The 25,423-nt window shown below is 47.5% G+C and overlaps 1 protein-coding gene and 2 pseudogenes across 4 annotated transcripts in view; all 3 read left to right on the forward strand.

Annotated features, from left to right (window-relative positions):
• LOC119375550 (dimethyladenosine transferase 2, mitochondrial) overlaps window positions 1–25,423 on the forward strand; it is a 203,694-nt gene that overhangs the window by 68,373 nt on the left and 109,898 nt on the right. The window lies entirely within an intron of this gene.
• LOC119375192 (uncharacterized) lies at window positions 1,457–5,262 on the forward strand (annotated as a pseudogene).
• LOC125756416 (uncharacterized) lies at window positions 6,440–7,162 on the forward strand (annotated as a pseudogene).

Consider the following 25,423-nt stretch of genomic DNA (forward strand, 5'->3'; position numbering starts at 1 on the left):
CTAGAAGTTTCTCACAAACTTATTGACCTAGAACTGAAGATCCCCGAAGGAATTTTACAGCGGAGGCTGTCACAACTTGTTTCTGCAAACGTTCGAATCAGGATACTCTGGTTTTTGAGATTCAAGAAAAGAGAGTTACGCAAAGCTAAAGCATTGAAATCAGCTGCAAAAAAAATTCAGAAACTGGTATGACATCTATAATGAGAAACTTAAATGTCCTATCTAATTCTAGTATGCATGAAGCTTACGGTTTTAACACTTTGCAGCTTGCCTTTAGGTCAAGTTTTCTAGCATGCGCTGATCCTGTATCATGCTTGCATTTTACGCCACCATGTGTTCATATGTTCATCGAAGGTCCGAATATGTAATGAACAATAGTATCATGCAATTCGTGCTGTTTCATTCACTGTTGGTGTTGGAATGTGCACTAACTTTTCTCTTGTTTTGCGAGCTTATAATGCATTCTTCATCCAGCCCAGAATAGGCCAGATGCAGAATCCACCTCTTTATTCTTCCTATGCTGACTCCCTGCCATTTCAGTATGTTTTGGTTGGGGGGCAGTGTTTTGAGTGATGATCTGGGACAACCGGGATCACCAGAATGAAAGCCTACAAGATCGGAAGGCCTTGTGGAGACAACACCAAAACGCATCTCGCTCTTTTCACTAAGGGATGAGCGCACGCGTCGTGGCACCGTGAAAAAGGGAGTTTGTACTTTGGAAGGGTGATTAGTTGCAGACAGTGCATCGCTTCAACGCTGAAAATTATTTTCCTCTACATTGTGCTTTGTGACTTATACAATCGTTGTAGTGGCTGTAGTTTGGGCTAATTAGCATGTTTCATTGAAATGGGCTCATCAATTGCAACAATAGATGAGTTAGATAATTCGGTTATTATGGCGCAAAAGCAGCTGAGGCTATGCTGCGCCAATCACAAGGTAGTAAGGAATTGACAGTGGAATGATGAAGTTTTAAATCTTATTTAAAAGGCCACATTCTTTTAGAAAGTTCAGCACGTCAGACAAGGGTAAAGAGGGCGATCTCCTAGAAGCAGAGTAGAGTGTAAAAGTATGTGTTTATTGCGTAATTCGCTTAAGTATTTCTGCCTCTGCGTTTCAACATCGGGGCATCCGATTAGGATGTGCATAAGTGTTAATGGTTCTTGGCACTTGTTCTTCTTTTGTGAGTAGAAAGTTGTGCCTCAAGTACGTGTGCCCGATGCGGAGTCGGCACAATATAACTTCGATAAACCGCTCTTGGTTGATGTATCCGTGACGCCACGCCAGCCGAAGCCGCCGTTATCACCACTGCTTCTTCTCCTTCCCTTCCCCTTAACCCCTCTCGCCCAACGCAACATTAAACCGCGCTATCGCAATAAAGTTTTGTCTTGGCCCAGCCACGGCCCCGGCGTGTTCGTTTCAATGGCGACGAAGATGGGCGAAAGCGGGGCGTCAACTCCGTCCGTCATGGCCGCCGCACCCACGGGAGGATACGCCAGCCCGCCGCAGTTCGACGAGACGAGCGACAAGTGGCCCGCGTACCAGGTTCGGTTGGAAACCTTCTTTGAGGGGAATGGCATCACGGAAGACAACAAGAAGCGGGCCCTGCTGGTGACTGGACTGTCCACCCACACCGCCGACGTACTGAGCGGACGCTGTGCTCCGGATACGGTGAAAGAACTGTCGTACCCACAAGTGATAGCCTTGCTTAAGCAGCACTTCTCGCCGCAACCGAACGAGATAGCACAGTCTTATAAGTTCTTCACCCGCAATCAGCTGCTCGGCGAACCGGTCAAGGATTTTATCGTGGCGATTCGACAGATAGCGGACACCTGCAATTTTGGTGCTTCGTTGGACAGAATGCTAAGAGATCGCATCGTGTGTGGTCTGCACAACGTCGGAGTGCGTCGGCAGCTACTCGCGAAACCATAGCTGACGAGGAGCGAAGCGAAAGAAATTGCGATATCTACCGAAATGGCCGAGGCCAACGCGCAAGAGATAGTAAGCCCCACCGCTGAGGCAAGTGTGCATGCGCTGGGAGGCCAGTCCTATCGCCCACGAAGACGGCCACAGATTGTTGCGTGCTACCGCTGCGGAGAAAAAGGGCACGGACCCGAGGTTTGCCACTTCCGCTCGGCGTCATGCTTCAAGTGTAAACAACGAGGTCATATCGCTCGAGCCTGTTGCCGCCGTGAGAGTGGGTTCGGGGTGGTACCACCAGAACGCCAAGTACACGCCTTGTCGCGGGAGGAAGACACTGGCACGGACGGCATGTTCGCGCTGGAGGCAGCGGACAGTCACATCGGCCACGTCGGCATTACGCAACCCATCGTGCGCACCTTGGATTGTGGTGGGGTTCCAGTGAACATGCAGGTCGACACAGGCTCGCCGGTTTCGGTCATCACGTGGCCCACATATGAGCGGAACAAAACAGTGTGGCCGAAGCTGCATGGTTCGCCATTGAAACTCACCTGCTTCCGGGACGGCTTCTAGTGCGGGGACAACTTCAGCTCAAGGTTTCGTGCGGAAACAGGTCGACGGCTGGATCTTTGCAAGTCCTTGGTTGCTCCGGCCGTCGGATGAGCAACTGCCGTTACTCGGTGCTGACGACGTTAACGTGGACCGGTTGCTAGCAGAATTCGCTGATGTGTTCGCGCCAGGTTTAGGGCTCATAAAAGGGCCACCGGTACACTTCGAGACGCGAGAAAACGTGGTGCCGAAATTTTGGAAAGCACGCGAAGTTCCGTATGCTTTTCGGCCAAAGGTCGACGCGGAACTGGACCGCCTTTCGGGCGCGGGTATTATTGTACCGGTGCCTCATGCGGAGTGGGCGGCGCCAGTGGTACCGGTAGTGAAACGGAATGGCTGCATCCGCCTTTGCGGCGATTTTAAGCTAACGGTCAACAAAGCCTGTCGCACTGAGCAATATCCGTTGCCACGGGTGGAGGATATCCTGGCTACATTAAATGGCGGTGAAGTTTTTACCACGATAGACTTGCGGGAGGCATACAACCAGCTTCCGTTGGATGAGGAAGCCATGCAACTCACGACCATAAACACGCATAAGGGACTGTTCAGCTTTACTCGCCTGCCTTTTGGAGTGGCGTCCGCGCCGGCCGTGTTCCAACGGCGTATGGAGACCATTCTGCAGGGACTTCCGGGTGTTCAGGTCTACCTAGACGACGTCATCGCGGCAGAGAAACGCACTGACTGCACCACCCTGCACGAAGTATTCAAGCGTTTCCGGGAATACGGCGTGCGCCTGAACGCAGACAAGTGCAAGTTCCGCCAACCAGAGGTGGATTTTTTGGGGCATCGAATCAGCGCTCGAGGTCTTCAACCAAAGACGGAAAACATAGACGCCATCCTTAAGGTTCAGGCACCACGGAATTCCGCAGAATTAAGGTCCTACCTCGGCATGGTAACGTACTACCACAAGTTTCTTCCCAATGCATCGACCGCCATGGCACCCCTATATCAACTACTCCGGAAGGAAGCTAAGTGGAAGTGGGGTACCGCTCAACAGCAGTCATTCAGCAGTGTGAAAGACCTGAAATCCGCAGACTTTCTGGCGCATTTTGACCCACACAAGCCGCTAGTCCTGGAATGCGATGCCTCCCCGGACGGAATCGGCGCAGTGCTTTCACACGATGTCGGGGGCGGGGTACTTCGGCCCATAGGATTCCGCTCTCGGTTATTGACTGGAGCTGAGAAAACTTACTCGCAGCTGGAGCGTGAAGCCTTGGCACTTGTGTTTGGTGCGTCGAAATTCCGACAATACTTGCTCGGCAATACTTTCACATTGATGACGGACCATAAGCCGCTTGTTGGACTTTTTCACCCAGACAGGCCAGTGCCCGTGATGGCCGCGGCGCGAATCCAGCGATGGGCCCTGCTGCTGAGCGCATACGATTACGTCATCAAACACCAGCCCGGGAAAAACAACATTCCAGCCGATGCCCTCAGCTGACTCCCCACGTCAGCAACTTCCCAGCCAGAGACGCAGGAAGAAACTGTAGACGGTGAGTATGTGCTGCTCACGGAGACCCTCAATGATGGTGTCATGTCTGCGAAGCAACTGGGCACTCTCACGGAGCTTGATGACGATTTAGCAAAGGTGCAAAAATGGGTGCAGGAGGGATGGCCAAGAAATTTGGGGCCTAAGGACCAGCACTTGATGCCATACTTCAACCGGAAAGCTGAGATAACGGGGAGTTATGGGCTTCTCTACTGGGGCCATCGAGTGATCGTCCCTAAGAGTGCCCGAGCAGTAATGTTACGTCTGCTGCATGATACTCATCAAGGGATTTGCTCAATGAAGCGGCTAGGGCGCTCCTTGATGTGGTACCCCCGGATCGATAATGACATTGAGCACATGGTTAAGTCCTGCACCAGTTGCATCCAAGCTGCCCCTATGCCCCCAAAGAAAACCCCTGTTGCGTGGCCGGAAACGGATGAGCGTTGGTCGAGGCTGCATATCGATTTTGCGGGGCCGATCGATGGTCACATGCAACTGATTGTGGTGGATTCACATAGTAAGTGGATAGAAGCGATACCCATGAAGAGTTCCACCACACACGCCACCATAGAGGCTCTGCGCACCTTGTTCAGTACATTCGGGTTGCCCCGGACGCTGGTATCCGATAATGGCCCACAGTTTACGAGTTGGGAATTTAACACCTTCACGAAGCTGAATAACATAGTACACCTCCGAACAGCACCGTATCACCCCCAGTCCAATGGGCTCGCGGAGCGGGCGGTTCGGACTGTGAAGTATTCATTGAAGAAGAATGTACAAGGGTCACTGAAAACCCGCCTGGCTAGGATTTTGCACAGGTACCGCAGGACGCCAGCGCAACTCCTAATGGGCTACGATCTTCGCTCCAGGCTGGACAACGCAGTGTCCATTCCGCCCTCACCAGTTGACCGTCCCCCCCTCGATGGGTGGCAGCCCGGGGAGCCAGTCTGGGTGAGGAACTTTGGGCGAGGCGAGCCGTGGACTCCAGCCAGCATTACATCGACAGACGGAACCCGCCTGGTGAATGCCGATGGTCCGGAGGGGGAAACCATTCGGCGCCACAGCGACCAGGTGAAGCCACGGGAGTTGGAGCATGACCAGGGAGAAGCCGGTGACTCTCGGTGCCTCGAAACTGCCGGCGGGGCCCTAGCAGGAGGAACACCGAGGCGAGCGCCAACAAGGAGCGAGATCGCCGGGAGCCCCTCAACTCCGGTGTTGCGTCGCTAGGGCCGGCAACGCAAACGCCCAGACCGTTATACCCCGGTCACACTGGCAAGTTTAGTGTCATTTTGAGCGAGTGCACTTACGCCCCCAGAATGGCACTTTGGCAGCGCGCTGCTACACGAGAAAAGGAAGTGCACTTTGGAAATCATTGTAATGGCGATGGGTACTGAAGTAGCACAACACGTATTTGTTATTTCAGGCAATGTTTCTTAAGTAATACTGTGTTACAGCTATAACCGGCCCTTAAAATAAAATTTGCGTACAAACGCGGCGGCTGCAGCCATTGCACGGCGCGCGCTGGGCATGCCCCTGGCGGTCGGGGCTGTAAACTGCCCGAGAACGAGAATAGCAAAGTAGTTTTTTGTATTATAGTATGTTTTAATGCATAAGAATATTCCTAATAAAGAAAACGATAGTTCAAAAACGCTATGAACTCAGCTTCGGATAATAACTTATTTTCGAGCCACTGCTATCCAGGCTAGACACTCCGTCTCGGCGCAGTGAGTTTGGCGAACGCACTCGCCGGCAAGTGCGCTTTGCAGCGAGTGTCACTAAACGTTCCCGTGTGACAGCGTGCGAATGGCACTAGCGCCGAAGTGCACTCCCTCAAAGTGCACTTAAGTTGCCCCGTGTGACAGGGGTATTACTCACCGTAGGGGAAGCGGAATGATGTATCCGTGACGTCACGCCAGCCGAAGCCGCCGTTATCACAACTGCTTCTTCTCCTTCCCTTCCCCTTAACCCCTCTCGCACAACGCTACATTAAACCGCGCTATCGCAATAAAGTTTTGTCTTGGCCCAGCCACGGCCCCGGCGACACGCCAAACAACTGTCACATTGGTGGCGGCAGTTGTTCCATTCGTCAAGTATGGGCTCTACTACATGGCGCTTGTTATTTGTGCACGTGTCCCACGGTTGCCGCCACTTTGCAAGCAGTGCTTGACGAATAGTTCTCTGGCTGTCCTGTAGTATCCGGATATAGCCAGGCCCGCTCATTCGGTAGGCAACTCTGACAGTCAATAAACATGGCGTTAAAGTAAGCCCGCCTCATCACGTTTTTCTCCATCCTACCATCCGGCACGATGCAAACACTACATTGGTGTCATAAGTGTGAAACGTACCACCCAGAAGATTGAAGACAACAATCCCGAGGAATCTACATTGTCGACGCAACGGCCAACAACGGTCGGCAAGCGCAACATGGCCAACGAACTCCCGCCGTTCCCGAGTTTTGACCTTCGAGTCACCGACGCCAACAACATCGGACTTGTATGGACAAAGTGGGTAGAAAGATTCCAAAACTTCCTCGTTGCGTGCAACATCACGTCGGACACTCGCTAGAAAACTCTTTTGCTTCACTACGTCGGTGAAGAGGTGTACGACCTATTCCAATCTCTGCCGGACAGCACGTTAGAAAGCACGTCCGAGTACGAAGCGGCAAAAGCGAAACTCGACGCTCACTTCGCACCACGAATCAACCCAACCTTTGCTGCGTATCGCTTCAGACAAACAAAACAGAACGTGGGTGAAAGTTTGGACGCGTTTTACGCCCGACTCCGACAGCTCGCCCGACACTGCGGTTTCGCGGACGCCGATCTTGAAATCAAGAGCCAAATCATCTTCGCTACAACATCGACCCGTCTGCGGAAATATGCCATGCTGCACGCCATAGAGCTGCCCGAAATGCTCAAGCAAGGACGGCTGTTCGAAGACGTTGAACGTGACGTCTCTGATATAGAGAAAAGCGTCGACAGCACTCAGTCGGCATTTTCGCTGCAACAAGGCGCGAAAAATCGTCTGGAAACTTCGGAGCAGCACCACAGCCAGAAGGGTCGTCGAAACCTGAAGCGACCTTTTCGACAATTATGTGACACAGGCAAACGCGACACGCCAAACAACTGTCACAACTGCGGCGGCAAGTGACCTCATCAAGGTGGGCGATCAGGTTGCCCTGCGTGGGGCAAGACATGCAATGCATGTAACAAGGTTGGTCGCTTCGCACGTTTTTGTCGCTCAACTAAGAAAATGGTGCAAGAAGTACACTGTGACAGTTGTCCAAACAGGAACTCGCAGGCAGCCTGCAGTAAGAGGTATATTCAAGCTCTAAAGAACACTGTCTCCTTTGAGTCAGGTTCAAGCAGCGACGAATATGCCTTTGTTGCCATGACTTCCCCTCAAACAGGCTCATCTCCAAAAGCCGTTGTTACTGTGAACAATGTGCCTGTCACCTTTATAATCGACACAGGTGCTACAGTGTCCATTGTTGGTGAAAACGACTTTAAGAGCTGCCATCTAAATGTGAATCTCCAGGCATATACCAAGGTCATAGATAACGAGTCAATCGTGGAAGCATTTCCCAAGTTGTTGAACGGAGTTGGAAAGCTAAAGAACTAGCACATCCACCTTTTTGTGGACGAAACGGTCCCACCTGTTGCCCAACCACACAGGCGTATTCCGTTTGCCTTACGTGTTGCCACAGAAAAGGAACTTGAATGCCTCCTGTCAGAAGACATCATTAAGCCAGCCATCGGACCTACACCATGGGTATCCCCTGTGGTAATTGTACCTAAGCCGCATCAGCCTGATGAAATCCGAATCTGTATTGACATGCGCGTCGTCAACACGGCTATCCAACGTGAACGACATTTGTGCCCGACAGTGGATGACATCAATGTTGCCTTAAATGGAGCAACACTATTCTCAAATCTTGACTTGAAAAATGGATATCATCAGCTAGAACTCGATGTCCCGGGCCGTCCGCGTGCCTGGTGGCCCGCGGACGGCCCGGGACCGCCCGCACGATTTTGTTCTGGCAGCTAGCAGACGACGGCGTAATACGTCACGAATTCAGCCATTTTGATCTGGACGCATGAAGAAACGGAGCGGTTTTGTTGATATCCATGCCGTTAATTCACTTTCTCACTGTGTAATCGCACGGTGTTCTTGGTTTGCGCCGCCGATTTGTTCAGTTGTGCGCGTGTTATCGAGCGCTCCATGTAATGGCGTGGTTTCTTTCGTTTGAGCAGCCGATTTATTCGGTTGTGCACGTTATCTAGGTATGGCAGAACCAGGGTCCGCATTTGTTTGGGAAGACGGCGAGACCGTGATGTTCGCCGTCAACAGCGATAGAACACCAATGCTCGACGGAGGAATGACGCTGTACCTTACCGGTGGTAAGTCGGCACGTCACAATGACAGCACTTATTCTTCGCTGCTCAACGTCAGCTTAAATCATTGCCGCTCTTTCGCTCGTAGGCGGTGCGCAGGTATGCAGCGACGACAGCAGCGAGGAGCAGCCCATGACACCGCAACCTGGCAAACCTCGCGAACTGAGTGAAGGTGAACTGTGGCCGCGATCCAAAGTGATCCGCTTCATCGAAGAATATAAAGCCTAGAAGAGTGACCCGACGAACCGGCTGAAATCAAATCGGCAGATGTTCGACGACATCGCCGATGTACTGAACAGAAACTTCCCGGGCCGTGCTCTTACCGGGAGCCAAGTGGAGAATAAGTGGCGCACCCTAAAGAGAAGCGACCTGGGTACGCGTCGAAAAAACACCTCCGGGCACGGGCGCGTCACCTGCGAATATGAGTTGCGAGTCTTGCTGTGGTGCATCCGTGCACTACAATCCTTCTTTGCATGAAGCTTAACAAGCGCGTATCTTACACTGTGGTCAATTAACGCATAGTATTGCAACACAAGTTACCCTCATAGGACACCACATTGTACGTACTTTTTTAAACATGATTTGGAAAACAATGTTCTTTAAGAATATAGCAGTGCACAGAAACAAGGGACATGGTAGGAAAACAGTCGTGTTCTCTAGTCTTTCTACCTTTTGCCTTACTCATTTTAACACTTATAATTAATGAATTCAGTGGCAATTAGACTATTAATTCATAAAAGTGAACAGTGGACCCACACCCCTTCTACTGCAGTGACAAGGTTAACGAGCACAAAAAAAAAAAAAAACTGGCATTAAAGGGGTCGTGAAAAGAAAATGAAGCTGCCCGGTTGTAATTTTCCCTACTTCAATAAGGATTAGACGTGCCGATTCCGAAATATTTCGGCGCAATATACAGTCTACAATTAATGACAACCGTTCGAAATCGCAGTTTTTTTTTTGTGCTCTTAAGCGATCATGCGACACCACCGGCCGCCGCAGGCCCTAATGTGACGTCAGGTTAAGACAAGTTGTGAACGCGGCGTTATCTTCCTTTTGCCCTAAAATATTAGATTTATAGGAATTCAGGAAAGAAAACAATAACACAGCAGTTCTTGCGCTCTGACTTGTATACTGTGCTTGTACAGCGCGTGATCTGCTTGGTTCCGCTTTCAAGCACATCCGGCTCCGTCACGTGCAATTTCATGTTGTCTTCAGCAAGTTTTTATTGCCAGTCCTGAATTGTTTTTTGGAGTAAATTGGCCGAGATTTCATACGCCTCAAACTCTGGTTATACAGAGCCTTCTTGACATTTTAAACGTTCAAATTAAGGACATGCCTTTAATCAGTAATAGCAACAACTCTGTTAAATTACAATTTGACATTTTTCCAAAAAATGCAAAACTAATATCGTCCCGCTTGTTAAACGCTATATTAAGTGATTACCTGGTACATATGCCAATAAAAACAGCCATAGCGACGGATGCTTCACAGAGTGAAGAAAAATGTGGAATTGGGGTTTTCTTCCCTACTCTTGATTGGTCATTTTCTCTTCGCCTTCCAGATTTTGTGCCCGTATTTGTAGCAGAATTTTTAGCGATCATTCTAGCTCTCCGTAAATTAACAGCATCAATAAAGTCTGCAGTAATTTTGACGGATTCTCGGTCAGTATGTTCCTCCCTCACTGCAAATGAGGAATCGCACGTTCCGAGTGTTTTCAAATCATTAGTCCCACCGCATATAAATTTGATCAAGTTGGTTTGGGTTCCAGGACATAAAGGGCTATTTATGAATGAAATGGCAGATAAGCTAGCAAAGACATCTTTGAATGACCCGGTTATTCAGGTATTACCGGCATCAACATTCATTAAAGGTGCGAGATTAAGGAGGAAACTGTTAGATTAATTTTATGCACCGTCAATAACGAACACATTAGAATTGCAGCATTTGAATCAGTATTGGAATAGTAAAATATGTAAATCAAGAGCAATTGAAGTCGCAATCACTAGACTACGTTGTCAGACTCCATACCGAAATTTTTATTTACAGAGCTGGTCTGGCAGCTTCCCCTAATTGTTCTTTTTGTGGAGTACATGAGTCAACAGAACATTATCTGATTCACTGTAACAGATACTCTACCTTGCGGAAATTGACTTTAGGTGCCGTCTTCCGACTCCTTAGATTGGATTTAAGTGCATCAAATGTACTTTCATTCGGGGCTTTGTCTCTTGGATACAGTGACGGGAAGCTTGCCGATGCACTGCAGGAGTTTCTTAAAGGCTCGCAGAGATTCAGGCTATACAATCAATCTTTACTCTTGTTTTTCTACTTTTCAAAATTTCTTAATTCTTTCTTATTCAAATTCTCCGCTTCGTTGTTTATATGATTTTTTATTTCTATTCTTAATTTTTTTTTCATTTTACTTCTTTCCTCTTAAATAGAAAAGATTTACGCTTTACTTTAACAATTATAGTTTAAAAACAATCCGGTTCTTGGCCAATCCTCCAACGTGGGTGCGTGCCAGAGTTTATAGGATCTACTCTACTCTACTTCGCTCGCACGGTGCAGTCAGTGTCCAAGTTTTTTCGTGCTGATTGCGTGAAGCCGTGTTTTACGGCTTTTTCGGTTGCTTAGTCCTCGCTATGCCAACCGTGTGCGTCGTCAGACAGTGCCGTACAAATCAAAGTGGAAACGACGTTCTCTTTCACAAGCTGCCCAGCGAGCCACAGCGCAGAGCAGTGTGGCGTCGAGCCATCGATCGCGATGACTCCGATGATATGGGAACACAAATTGGTTTGGTTTGTTCCGACCACTTTCTGCCAGAAGACTATGAAACCAACCACAAGATACTTCGAAGTCTCGGTTTTGACACGAAAAACCGTCTCAAACGTGACGCTGTCCCGACGCAGAACCTCTCGCTCGGCGCACCACCAAGAAAGCGAGGATATCTGAGGCAAGTTTGCGGTATGAAAATTGTTATAATTACCACACGCACGCTTCCAAGCACGCGCATAGCTCGGACGCGCCTCGCGAGGAATGGAGCCATTAATCAACGCTCCGCGCGCCGTCAAAGCAGGCCGCAGTTGGCATCTTTCACTTCGTATTGATCTGTTTACAGAACTTCAAAATTCACAGCGTATACTCGACCACTCTCCGTCAGTCAAGCTGGTTCCAAAGCCATACGGTGACCCGGAGCATGACGAGCAAGGTCAGCCGAATATGAGCGCGTACTCAAGTGCATTGCCCATACTATGTGCGCTACGTTTCGTGCACCACTAGGTGCGTGAGACGAGACCTGCGGCGGCGCGTGCCCCACTAGATAGTTGTGACTTTAGATAGTTGTAAAGTAACCGCGGAAACAAAGAAAAAACACCGAATTGGGTTCTGCACGTCGGGTAGGCTCGGGCGGCGAGTGAATCCATGTCGTAGTTGCGTAGTTGAAGGGCTCTAAGCACGTTAGGCGCACACGGTTACAAAGCTGGGAGCAGACTGCAAGAAATGTTCGCGTTCCGACGCGCATGCGCCGCCCCCGTGCTGCGCATTTGGAAGCGTACGTATGGTTCGGGCTTTATTGTAATTTCTTTCGGCTACTGACAACTTGGGTGTTTTCTTTTTTAGGAACTTCACCATTCCCAGGACGTGGTCGACATACGACCCTTGAGGAAGACCAAATTTCGCCTATAACGGTTGAAAACTACCAGTCTACTTGTACGGTTGCTTGCCAGACTCATGACAGTGATGTGAGAACACAATGTAAGAGATCCTTCGTAGTATCGGTGTGCTGCTTTTCTTACTTTCCAGATTGTCGCAGTAATTAGGCCACGGTTTATGCAACTTACTCAATCTTTAGGAAGGTGAAGAGGAAAGGTAAATTTATTGATTCTGCAGTTTTCCCTCAAATCCGTGAACTAAACGAATTCTGGAGGTGGCTGTTGTGTTGTCGGTGCGTAATACTTTTAGGGAGGTTTGTATGAATAATTTTTTGAGCCTGAGAAGGACGTCGTGTATTTTCCCGACAGGTAACCACAGTATAGCCTATATCAAGTTGGCAGACGCGAACCCACCATTAGTTGATATTATATTCCTTAACAACGTGCATGAAAAGGAAATTAACCTAAAGCATGCTGTGAGCTCTATTTACTGGCATTAAAGTTGTATTAAAGCAATAGCACTTCACACTATATGAGCGTTATTTTCGTTTCTTTCACTTTCAGCTACGCAGGTAAACTTACGTATGTGTTCAACCATACATGTGCAAGTGCAAACAGAACCCATTGCTATGTGGTCAGCCAAGCACGTGCAAGTGCAGACGGAACCCTTTGAAATATCCTGTGAAGGAAGCACTATTGCGAGTGCTGCTCCCACCAAAACAGCTTCTTCAGTTCCATTCCGAGGTCTGTCACCTATTCCATTTGCTCCGCCGCACTCATCCAGTCCCGTGGTATCTGATGCATCATACTCGGAAGAAGAGGAGGATAATGCAGCAAATGGCTCTGAATACTCCCCTTCGTTTAATGACACATCCTTGGAGTAAGGATTGCAACTTTGTGTTCACCCTCATAGATTGTGCCCTGCATGTCATTGCACAGGGGTTTGACTATTTCATTCTAAAAAGCAGGGCATCTGAACGTGGACACGAGAAGAACTCAAGACACCACAAACGCCGACTAATAAGTGAAGATGGTCACATACAGCGGAAGAGAAAGAACCCACAAAAATTTATCTGCGCATGCTCATGCAATAGGCTAGTCTGTCAATCTGGAATTCGTGGGGGTCTACGTGACAGATAACGGTTGAGGCATTTTATTTCCTCTTTATGCAAGGTAATCGAAGATTGGCTCACGCATGCACTTCCACTATTGTAAATATGCCAAGCCTCCATCAGTAGACTCGTTTCCTCATTTCTATGCCGATACAAAACTGCACATTCATCGAATTTGGGCGTGCACTCACACTCTCGGCAATGTAAAGATAGATTAGACGGTGAACCCCCTGTGCAGCCGTAAAGACAACATTAACGCCGTATGTACTTCCTACTTTCTGTAGCCTGTGAGATATACAATAAACGTACGCCTTGCTTTTTAGAATGAATGAACCAACCAGCTCAGCTCTCTGTTATTCTAAGGTGTGACTAAATCAGATGAACCACTTCAGGTTCATCTGATAATAGCATTCTTTGATCCACCAAGACGCTTTCTCAATATCCAGTATTAAAAGCCACTGCTCATGCGAAATGAGTGTGACATAAAAATTAATGGAGCTTTCCAAGTCTGGGCAACCATTATCTACGAGCTAAAAAAAAAAAAGTCCAAAACACACAGGACACTGTGTCAGTGTCCTGTGTGTTGCTGCCCTTCAGCCCTGATGTAATCAAACCTCATATTTCCTTACTAGCAAAAGGCGTGACAATGTAACCACAGCTTCCTTTTATTGTTTCAGATTTGATGGCACCACTGAAGAGCTACCTCCACAGGATGAGAGGAAGTTTATTGTTTTTGAGAGTGCTCTCAAACAACTGTTGAATTCGTGCCGGAAATATTTTGCTGCTTGCAAGACTGCAAGCCGGGTGCATGGCACTTTGTTGGAAGTGCAGACATTGTGCGCGAACAACCACTTTTTGACGTGGACAAGTCAGCCTTACGTCAACGGCAAGCCAGCAGGCAATGTGCTGACATCCGCAGCAATATTATTCAGCGGCACCAGCCCAACCTCAGTGCTCCGGCTGTTTGAGCACATAAACCTGCAAGCATATACGCCAAGAACATTTTTCAACTATCAGCGAGGCGACCTTCTTCCTGCAATTGAAAAGGTAGGAGAAAGGTTGTGTATTGCTACGGTCTGGAAACAGTCCTGTTGTATTCAGTTCTGCATAGCATATCAATATTTTTCTGGTTATGAGCCGCAATGTTTTTTTTTTATCATTGTGTGTTCAAGAACAAATAGTTCCTAAAAGGGGTTCTCAAAAATTTAACAACAGAAGCATTATCTCAGTAGTGTTCTGCATTAAACGTAATGTTAAAAAGCTCTATTTTTGTCTCAACAGATACGGCAACTACAGCAAGAGGACTTGTTTCGGCAGTTGCGGGGCTGCAGTGTTGATCTGGCTGGCGATGGACGTTGTGACTCACCAGGTTTCTCTGCCAAATTTTTGACATACTCACTTCATGTTGCCCAGCTGAACAAAATTCTGCACTTTGAGCAAGTGCAAGTCGGGGAGGTAAGATAGAGCTACTGTATTGCAGTCGCTTTGTTATGTAACAGTTTATCTTCTTTTACAAAAGTCTGCAGATGTGAAATCGAGCACGTCCATGGAGAAACACGCCTTTGTTAAGAGTTTGGACGTGGTGAAAAAGCAAGGACTCAATGTCATGTCTGTGACGACAGACCGCCATGTTCAAGTGACGAAATATATGAAGACTCAAGAGCCCACCATCCCGCACTACTATGACGTTTGGCACATCACAAAAGGTAGCATCCAGTGAAAATATCTCAGGCTCATTGATGCACATTATAGATGTGATGCCTTCCTCCATGATGTTTTGTAAAATGCAGCGCATTCGCACACTAGATTTCTTTGAAACAAATGGATTAGTAAAGGAAAGGTGGGTGAAGGAGATCAACATAATAGCAAATAATGCCGCAGAGAGAAGCTGACGAGAATGAATAAGCACTAAGAGAGGGGAACATTTTTCATTTGCTTTTCTGTTATGGCTGTTTGATCTGAGTCACGACTAGGGCATAGCTCAGTGCAGGTGCTATATAAACTAATGCATCTAAGTTTTTTTTAGCCAGATAATAGTAAGAGCATGTTGAAAGTTTGCTTTTTTATCGCACCTGTACCCAGAAACCCCCATTTCTAAGCATTCTGTACCATGCATGACATTACCCTACTGTGAATGAATTTAATAAATTTGTTCCAGGCATCAAAAAGAAGCTGGCCGCCCATACGAAACGAGCTGAGTGCAGTGCGCTGGAACTGTGGATCCAGCCAGCTAGCAATAATTTACACTGGTGTGCAGCCATGAGTGATGGTGATGCCGAGCTGCTGACAGACATGTGGAACAGCATGGAACGGCATGTGGCGAACGTACACACGGGACACCCGGGACTCTACACTCATTGTGCCCACGGTGACCTCGGGGAGAAGCAATGGCTAGTTCCTGGTTAGTAGTGCAGCTATTTGACAATTTACTTCCTGTGTAATTCGCTTTCCATGTTAGATGCATGTTCTTGTGATGAAGTAGAGGTTATGGCGGGCTTTAATTGCAAGCTTTGCCAGAGCTGGGGTACTTGCATTCAGCTAGTTGTCGATGTTTACTGTGCAACTCTTTGTTACCCTACTTTAGTAACAATTATGGATGCTATATTTATCTAAAAAAGACGAATTACATTAACCTTCAACACTACTTCAAGAATGCTTATCCAGAAAATCACTGTTGTGAACACAGGCACACCCGCACACCAGAAGTTTGCTGCTGTTGTTATGGCACCCCGTCTCCTGAAAGACACTCGGCAACTGGCCCCTTCCACACACACCTTCAGCTTGGAGGCCTTCCACAGTGTGTTGATAGGCTTTGCTCCAAAGTCTGTATGCTTCTCACCTGACGGCATGCGTGCAAGGTGAGTAGGGTGATTCCACGTAAGATCGAACAATCGATGGCTGGTCGACCTCTCAAATTTATTTCAAAATTTTATATATTATTGCCTGATGAGTGGAAAGAAGAGATCCGCAATATGTTTTGCCGCCAAAAATTTTTTCGAAGCACAGGAAATCAAGAATGACGAAGAGGTGGAGTGGAGCGCTCATCCGCTCTGCTGTTTTGGCCAACTTTCGTTATGAATTGCACAAAATATATTAAAGTTAGGTAGCTGAAAGTTCTTTAACTAAATATATGCATGTTTTTGCTTCTGCTCAGGTATTTTTAGTTTTGATGTGTAGTGTAGATGTTTTTATAAAAAACCTCAAAATTGGCCCAGGAAACGTTATTTTCTTTACTTTGAAGGTCCTTATCTCGAAAAATCCTTGTAGCAGAGCGACAAAAATTGCGCATTACGTTCTTCGCATGGTTATCTACCACACTGCCGAATCTATATATCTTTTCAGTAAAGAGATATGATCGGGCTAAGTTAAAGAAAACATCGGACAATGAGAACTTCTGACAATTAAAAAAAACCTTTTTTTATATTTCTTAAACATTGTCCACTTATTCTCCTCCACATCAGCTTTCATAATCACTGAAAACATGTTGCATAATGTCGTTGCACTATAGTTACGACCCCTCCAATGAGACCCTTAGGCAAGGATTGGCAATTCCGACTTCTTGCCCAGCAAGTGTATAAAATGCAGGCAGGATTGAACTGTTTTTTATTAAAAGGCCAGCAGGTGCCGAAAAAGGTGTAGCCGGCACTGAAGACGTTAATTTTGAAATTATTTCGTCACTGCAGAAATCATTTTGAAATTATTTCTCACTGCACCGTCTCACAGACGGCGCAGTGAGAGCTCGTTTTCGCGTCCTCAGACCGATTGAGTTCGAAACAGCGACACCTCTGGGGTGACGAGCGCAAGTACACCGATAGTCGCAGTGATCTGGTTAATGACGTCGATATCTTTTTCAGGGGGCATAAGAGTGTCATCGTTAAACTGTGAGTTTCGTCAAGATCTTTCATTGCAGTGGTAGCAAAAGCACGCGTGGCACAAGTAGTCCGTCTCACCGGCAGTCACTGATCTTTCGGGCGTTAAACGTTTCTCCAAAGCGTATATGCCTAGGTTGGTAACTCTGCGAAATTTTGGCTTCTTTGCAATAATTAAAGGAGTACTGACACGAATTTGAGACATCGCAAAAGGGACATTTTTTGCTTCGTTGGTGTGCAGTGTCAACGCTGTCCACACACTGGAGTCGGAGAACACGTATAAAATATTTCAATTTGACTTTGAGGTTTTCGTCGCTGAGCATCTGCAAGCCAGCTCCACTGCAAGGACATTATCCCGACGAGTCAAGACAGTTCCCCCGAGTACGCGGGTTCTGCGTCCAGCATGCAGCCTAAATCGCCGAAATGACTGTCAGGGTCACAGGACAATTCACTCATCCTTGTTTATGTGCACCACGAGCAGATGACGAATTTGCTGCTATGATGATGATGATATGTGGTGTTTAATGGCGCAAGGGCCAATTGATGGCCAAAGAGCGCCAGTTCATGAGACAAAGGATATGAACAATGGTTGCGGTAAGTAGCTGTATAGGGGCCTTAAAATTCCTCGCGCTAAAGGCGGGTAAAACATATATATATATATATATTAAAATCATGAGGGTGACGTGAAATATGTGTAGTGGAATGAATGACAAGTGGTCGCAAGAATGAAACTATGAAGATATGACATTAGCACGAATGCCTCGTCAATGCCCTTGAGTCCAAGGGCCGCGAGGCAAGTGCTGTCTTTAACGTATTCACCGCAGCAGCGACCTCTGTTTAGAGGCCGTGCTACGGATCACCTTGATATATGACATGAAAACTGGGTACATCGTTTAAAAAAGCAGACAGTGACTGATATGTAAAAAGCGGGTCCCTACCGATGAACATTGAAGGGTGAAGTGGAAATTGCTGTCGGTAGGGCAATGAGAAGTGCTTTTTTCTGATAGCATCGAGTTCCTTGCACTGGATGAGGACGTGAAGGACCGTGAGTGGCTGACCACATCTATCACACAAAGGTGGCTCGCCACCGGACAGAAGGTGTGTGTGTGTACTGTATGTGTGACCGATCCTAAGTCTGCAGAGTGTAACTTCTGTGTGGCGTGATTTTGATACTGGCGGCCAATTACCCAGATGCGGTTTGACAACGTGTAGCTTATTTCGTGTATGCATATCCCATGTGGTTTGCCAAAAGACTCTGAGCTTTCTTTTCAGGACGTGTTTTAGGTCTAGTGGGGGAATAGCTAAGGATGTATTGTGACTGTTTTCGTGGGCGGATGCTGCTAGCTGGTCCGCCAACACGTTGCCTTGTATCTCGCGGTGCCCTGGCACCCAGCACACTACGACATGTTGTTCGAGTGCGTAGATCGTGCTTAAAAGAGAATACAGCGAGACAAAGACGGGGTTTTTGTGTCTTTTCAGACTTTTTAAAGCTTTTACCACGCTTAGAGAATCTGTGTAAATCACTGCCTTTTGTAGTTTTAATTGTTGGATGTGTTTAACGGCCGCAAGTATCGCGTAAGCTTCTGCTGTGAAGATACTTGATTCTGGGTGTAGAATACCGGAATCTGTAAAGGATGGCCCAACGGCTGCGTAAGACACAGAAGTATTGGACTTTGAGGCGTCCGTAAAGAATTCTGCACAAGTGTATTTGTGTTGTAGTTCAAGGAAGTATGTACGGATATGTGCAATAGGCGCGTGTTTCGTTACTTCCATGAAAGAAAGGTCGCAGTCTATAAGGTGCCACCGCCACGGCGGTAGTTGTGCAGCAGGAGCCAATAGACAGTGTTCGAAAAGTGGCACACCCGTTTCCTCAGCCAAGCCCCTCACACGAAGTGAGTAGGGCTGTCGCACCGAAGGACGGTGGTCGAAAAGGGCAGAACTAGATAAATCATTTATTGTGGGGTGTGAGGGGTGTTCTTTGTCTGCGTTCACTTTGAGATAGTATACAAACGACATGTAGGATCGCTGCAGGTGGAGCGACCACTCGTTCGATTCGACGTAGAGGCTTTCCACGGGGCTGGTGCGAAAAGCACCCGTAGAAAGACGAATGCCCAAGTGGTGGACAGGGTCAAGCATCTTCAAGGCGCTTGGTGTCGCAGACTGATATATTATCGCCCCATAATCTAGGCGCGTGCGTACAAGGCTTTTATAAAGGTTCATCAGGCACTTCCTGTCACTACCCCACGTGGTGCGTGACAACACTTTTAGAATATTCATGGTTTTAATGCACTTGTTTTTTATGTACTTAATGTGCGGTATGAACGTAAGTTTTGTGTCTAGAATTAGCCCTAGGAACTTGTGCTCTGTTTTTACCAACAGACGCTGACCATGTAGGTCAATGTCTGGATCGGGATGAAAGCCTCTTTTTCTGGAGAATAGGACGCAAGTGCTTTTTTGTGCATTCAGCGTAAACCCATTCTCGTCTGCCCATTTAGAGACCTTGTTCAAGCCCAGCTGGACCTGCCGCTCACACATTGAAAGGTTGCACGACTTATAACCGATCTGCACGTCGTCCACATATGTGCAATAAAACATGTTCCGTGGAATGTACAGACGTAGCGAATTCATTTTTATAATAAAAAGTGTGCAACTCAGGACACCACCTTGCGGCACTCCAGTTTCCTGGACAAATATTCTGGACAAGACGTTACCCACTCGAACACGGAATGTGCGATTGGACAAATAGCTTTCGATTATGGTCAGCATCTTTCCTCGGACACCTAAGTGTGAGAGGTCTCGCAGTATGCCAAAGCGCCATGTGGTGTCGTAAGCCTTTTCCATATCGAGGAACACCGAAAGAAAGAATTGCTTGTGGACAAAAGCGTCGCGAATTTGTGCCTCGATACGGATAAGGTGGTCAGAGATAGATCTACCCTCTCGAAAACCGCACTGGTATGGGTCGAGTGATTTGTTTGCTTCGAGGAAATGTATAAGTCGGCGGTTTATCATCTTTTCAAAAAGTTTACACAGGCAGCTTGTTAGTGCAATGGGCCTGTAGCTCGTAACGGAGGATGGGTCCTTGCCCTGTTTTAAAATCGGAATAATAATGGCTTCCTTCCAGGCCGAGGGGATCTCGCCGGAAGACCAAACAGCATTATACAGCGAGAGGAGGGCTTTTTGAGTTTCAGATGGCAGGTGTTTCAACATTTCATATACAACACGGTCGGAGCCTGGGGCGGAATTATTGCAGCAGTTAAGCGATGCTTGTAGCTCAGCAATGCAGAAAGGTTCATTGTATGCTTCGTGTTTTGTGGACTTGCGCTCTAATTTCTGTTTTTCTATTCTTGTTTTGTATCTTTGGAAAGCTTCACTATAGTGCGACGAGCTCGACACCTGTTCGAAGTGTACACCTAGGAAGTTCGCCTGGTCTTCCAAGCTGTCGCCTTGTGTGTTTACTAGAGGAAGTGAATGTGCTTGTCGGCCTGCTACCCTGCTAACCATGTTCCAGACTTTGGCCTCCTGTGTATATGAATTAATGCCCGATAAAAACTTCTGCCAACTTTCCCTTCTGGCCTGTCGGCGCGTTCTCCTACCTTGGGACTTTATGTTCTTGAAACTGTCAAGATTCTCGGCTGTCGGAGAGTCCCTAAGCAACCTCCATGCTTTGTTTTGTTTTTTCCGTGCATTTCGACACTCAGTGTTCCACCACGGGACACGTCGTTTCCCGGGCAGTCCACTTGTTTGTGGGATGCACTTAGTTGCAGCATCCGTGAGAAAAGCTGTAAAGTACTCTACGGCTGCATCTATGCTTAAACCACACATATCAGTCCAATTTAAGCGAGTAACTTTACGAAACTCTTCCCAATCGGCTTTGTCAATATGCCATTTGGGAACCTGTGGGGGACAATCATACATTATTGGTGAGCTCAGAACTATTGGAAAGTGGTCGCTTCCATAAGGATTATTACCGACTTTCCATTCGAATAGAGGTAGAAGTGATGGAGATGTAATGGTAAGATCTATGGACGAGTAGGTATTGTTGGCGAGGTTATAATATGTTGGCTCTTTCTGATTCAACAGACACGCACCGGACGTGAAGAGGAACTGTTCAATCAGACGACCTCGCGCATCGCAGCGAGAGTCACCCCATAGACTGCTATGTGCATTAAAGTCCCCAAGGACCAGGTAAGGTTCTGGGAGTTCATTTATTAAAGACTGAAATTCTTGTTTTTGTAGGTGGTATTGTGGCGGTATGTATAGAGAGCAAATGGTGATGAGTTTATCTAGAAGAACTGCTCGAACAGCCACTGCTTCCAGGGACGTCTGTAGTGATAGATGTGTACATGCTACTGATTGGTTGACTATAATGGCTACACCGCCGGATGATACCGTGGCATCATCTCGGTCCTTTCGAAAAATGAGGTAGTTTCGTAGAAAGTTTGTGTGTTGTGCTTTTAAATGTGTTTCTTGCACGCACAGCACTTTTGGATTGAGTTCGTGAAGGAGTTCTTGAATGTCATCGAGGTTTCGAAGAAGGCCTCGGATGTTCCACTGTAATATTTGTGTGTACATATTAATCATACAACGGTGCTGTGTGCACAATAAGGAACTGTGGAGTGTTCAAGTGAAATACTGTTTCAGGAGGCAGGACGGTCGTCCGGCCCCGTAATTGGCTTTTTTGTTTTCTTGGCGCGGTCCAGAGAACTGCGCCGGTGTTTCGGCACCAGTGGTGCCGATACCGTGTCCATTGCCTCCTCGGAGGCACTGGATGCCCGCACGGTCGGGCTAGTGGCTCGAGTTTCGGGCCTCGCCTGGTGAGACGAGGCCTTGAGACCCGACGGCCCTGGAGTCGCCGGTCCCTGTTCGCGAGTTGGCGGTGTAGACTTAACTACTGCCGCCTTGGGGGCAGGTGCCACAGCCGACCGGTCGCTCTGCGCAGACCGAAGGAGTGGCGGCGGCCGATGCGACGCGGCCCCCCGGCGCGCCGCATCAGCGTAAGGTGTGGTGTGAAAAGGTGAGCACCTCTTACGTGCTTCACGGAAAGAAATGTTTTCTTTTACCTTGAGGGTGATTATGTCTTTCTCTCTTTTCCAGTTTGGACACGATCGCGAGTAGGCTGCATGATCGCCGTCACAATTGACGCAGTGGGGTGTGCTTGTACAGTTTTCAGAGGGATGGCCTTGGCCTCCACATCTTGCGCAAGTTTCTTGACCACGGCAGCTCTGCGAACCATGGCCGAATCGCTGGCATTTGAAGCATCGCCTCGGATTTGGGATGTACGGGCGGACGGCTAGTTTTATGTATCCTGTTTCAATGGTTTGTGGTAGATCGCTGGATTCGAAGGTTAGTATGAGATGCTTCGTCGCTATTTCTTTGTTGTCGCGTCTGATTATGATTCGTTTCACATCGGTGACATTTTGGTCTTTCCACCCTTCTAGAAGTTCTTGTTCCGATAATTGAAGGAGATCTACTTCTGAGACGACTCCGCGTGTGGTATTCATTGATCGGTGAGGTGAAACAGATATTGGGATGTTGCCAAAGGTTGCTAGACCACCAAGTTTGTCGTAGTGGTGCTTTTCAGGGAGCTCAAGCAGAAGGTCACCGCTAGCCATCTTAGTTACCTTGTAGCCTGGCCCAAAGACTTCGGTCAGAGACTTTGCCACAACAAATGGGGAGATCGATCTAGCTTGTTTGTCTGTAGCTTCACTATGGATTACGTGGAATTTCGGATAGGAGGTTCTCGGTCGGTTGAAACTTGTTAGTTCTTCGGTGCGTACCCTCTTCTGAGGGAGACGATCAAGTAGGCGGGGAAATGAGGGTGTTCCCATGATAGTTTTGTTTGTTTCGGCAGCAATGGCGGCCACCCACCATGGAGTCCAACTAGGGGACGCTGAAGCACTTAGATGTATAAGGCTACAGACGCCAGCCGTACAGTGCCGCTATAACCTAATATAACTACTCAAGCGAGAGTAACTACACAAGGTTAACCCTTGCCGCCAGGAAAAATCGGAAGTAACGAGAAGGGAGGAGTAGACAGGAAAGATTTAAAGTGAGAGAGAAAGACGAAGATGAGGGGAGAGAGACAGGAAAAGGCGACTGCCGATTTCCCCTGGGTGGGTCAGCCCAGGGGTGCCGTCTACGTGAAGCCGGGGCCAAAGGGGTGTGTTACCTCTGCCGGGGGGCCTTAAAGGTCCAATCACCCAGCGTCGGCTCAACCCCCAGGATCCCCTTTTCCCCGGACACGGCAAAGCCACGCACGGCTAGGCGTGGGAGGGGTCGAAACCCCCCGTTAGCTCGGGTCCGTGGTGTCGCTACACACCAAACGCCTACTTGCGCAGACGCCCCTGCGGGGCGAATTTGCTGCTAGTACGTCGCGAGTTTCTGTATCTCCGTGACGTCACACTGCTATGAAACGACACTGAGACGCCACCCCCTCGATATCTAAACCGAAAGTGTCTTTTTAAAGGTGGCGCTAAATAAAATATATACGATGCATTCCTAGGCACCACAATAGTCGTTCTAGGTTTCTCGACACCAGTATTTTTATTTAGAGCAACAATCCAAAATTTTTAAAAATTCGAGTCAGTACTCCTTTAAGCTTTCTTGTGCTTCGAAAGGTAGTCTCCACAATACACTATACATTCCGAGCTATACTTTCTCGCCATGAGACGCACAGGAGGAGTAGAGTAAGAGCAATTGTCGTCAGAAGTTTTCATTGTCCGGTGTTTTCTTTAACTTAGCCCGATCATATCTCTTTACTGAAAAGTTATATAAATATAAGATTCGGCAGTGTGGTAGATAACCATGCGAAGAACGTAATGCGCACTTTTTGTCGCTCTGCTACAAGGATTTTTCGAGATAAAGACCTTCAAAGTAAAGAAAATAACGTTTCCTGGGCCAATTTTAAAGTTTTTTATAAAAACATCTACACTACACATCAAAACTAGATGATGATTAGTGGGTTTTTGTGGCGCAAGGGCCAAGGGTGGCCAAAGAGCGCCATGTCTGATGATGTGGTGTTTGCGTTGACTAGTGAGTTTCGATGGTAAGTGTAATATGGCTGTATAGAGGCCTAAAATCACGTGCTGTATGGCAGCGTAAAAAATGTGTATATATGATGTATACATCAAAACTAGAAATACCTGAGCAGAAGCAAAAACATGCATATATTTAGTTAAATAAATTTCAGCTACCTAACTTTAATATATTTTGTGCAATTCATAACGAAAGTTGGCCAAAACAGCAGAGCGGATGAGCGCTCCACTCCACCTCTTCGTCATTATTGACTTCCTGTGCTTCGAAAAAATTTTTGGCGGCAAAACAAATTGCGGGTCTCTTCTGTCCACTCATCAGGCAACAATATATAAAATTTTGAAATAAATTTGAGAGGTCGACCAGCCATCGATTGTTCGATCTTACGTGGAATCACCAAGTAGTGAATAATATCAGCAGGGATGCAACAGCCAAAATAGGATTTGGAGCAATTTTTGGAGCAGGAAAATCCAAATTTGGAGCAGGTTACGGGAAAAAAAAGTCCGTTTTGGAGCTCAAAATTCCAAATTTGGAGCAGCTTCACAAACAAAGCTTGCTTTTGGAACAGTAACAAAAAAATATATGCGAACATTTCGAATGTCACCACCACAATTATGTTTTCAGTGCATAACATGCTGAATAATGCCAGTGAATTCTCCGGAAACCAGTAAGGCCTTGTGCATTGGTGAATTTGCTCCAAAGTCCTTTACATCTGGCCTATACGCCACTGGCTGATCACGTCATTGTTGCAATCCACTTCACTCAGCACCGATGCGCGGAATTTTGTACTCCGCCCTGCTAAGAAGGTCTTGAGGAGAAAGTCCATTTTAAAGAGAGCCGCCATATGTATATATAGTTCAAGAGAAAAGTCCAAGTCCGGTGTTTATATGTCGTGCAACGTCTAAGACAAACCAGCCAATAAGTACAATCTTCAAAGTGTGTCCTCCCCCTTATCTTTATTTTACATATATATATATATATATATATATATATATATATATATATATATATATATATATATATAGAGAAGAGAGAGAGAGAGAGAGGGGGGGGGGGAGGGGCTATGCACGCCAAAGTCGGCATCGTTTCATTGTACGCAGTGCCTGTCGCCGCGTAGAGCCGAACCCTTGCTAGTATCGTGCAGCGCATCTCCAACAAAGCGGACGCCATCACTCCGGGTCGGTCGCGTGCTCTACCGTACGACCGCTTTCCCGAGGGAGTAATCCTACCCGCTCCGCTCGTGACCGAATGTAGGATATCATACGGCAAAGATTTCGTTGGTTAACAATGGTGGCTGCTTCGTTTCTGCAAGCGACACGCAATAGGAGTTTCCGCTCAGCTGGCGGCAACCAACGGC

The sequence above is a fragment of the Rhipicephalus sanguineus genome, chromosome 11 (genome assembly GCF_013339695.2).
Source record: "Rhipicephalus sanguineus isolate Rsan-2018 chromosome 11, BIME_Rsan_1.4, whole genome shotgun sequence".
Lineage (NCBI taxonomy): Eukaryota > Metazoa > Arthropoda > Arachnida > Ixodida > Ixodidae > Rhipicephalus > Rhipicephalus sanguineus.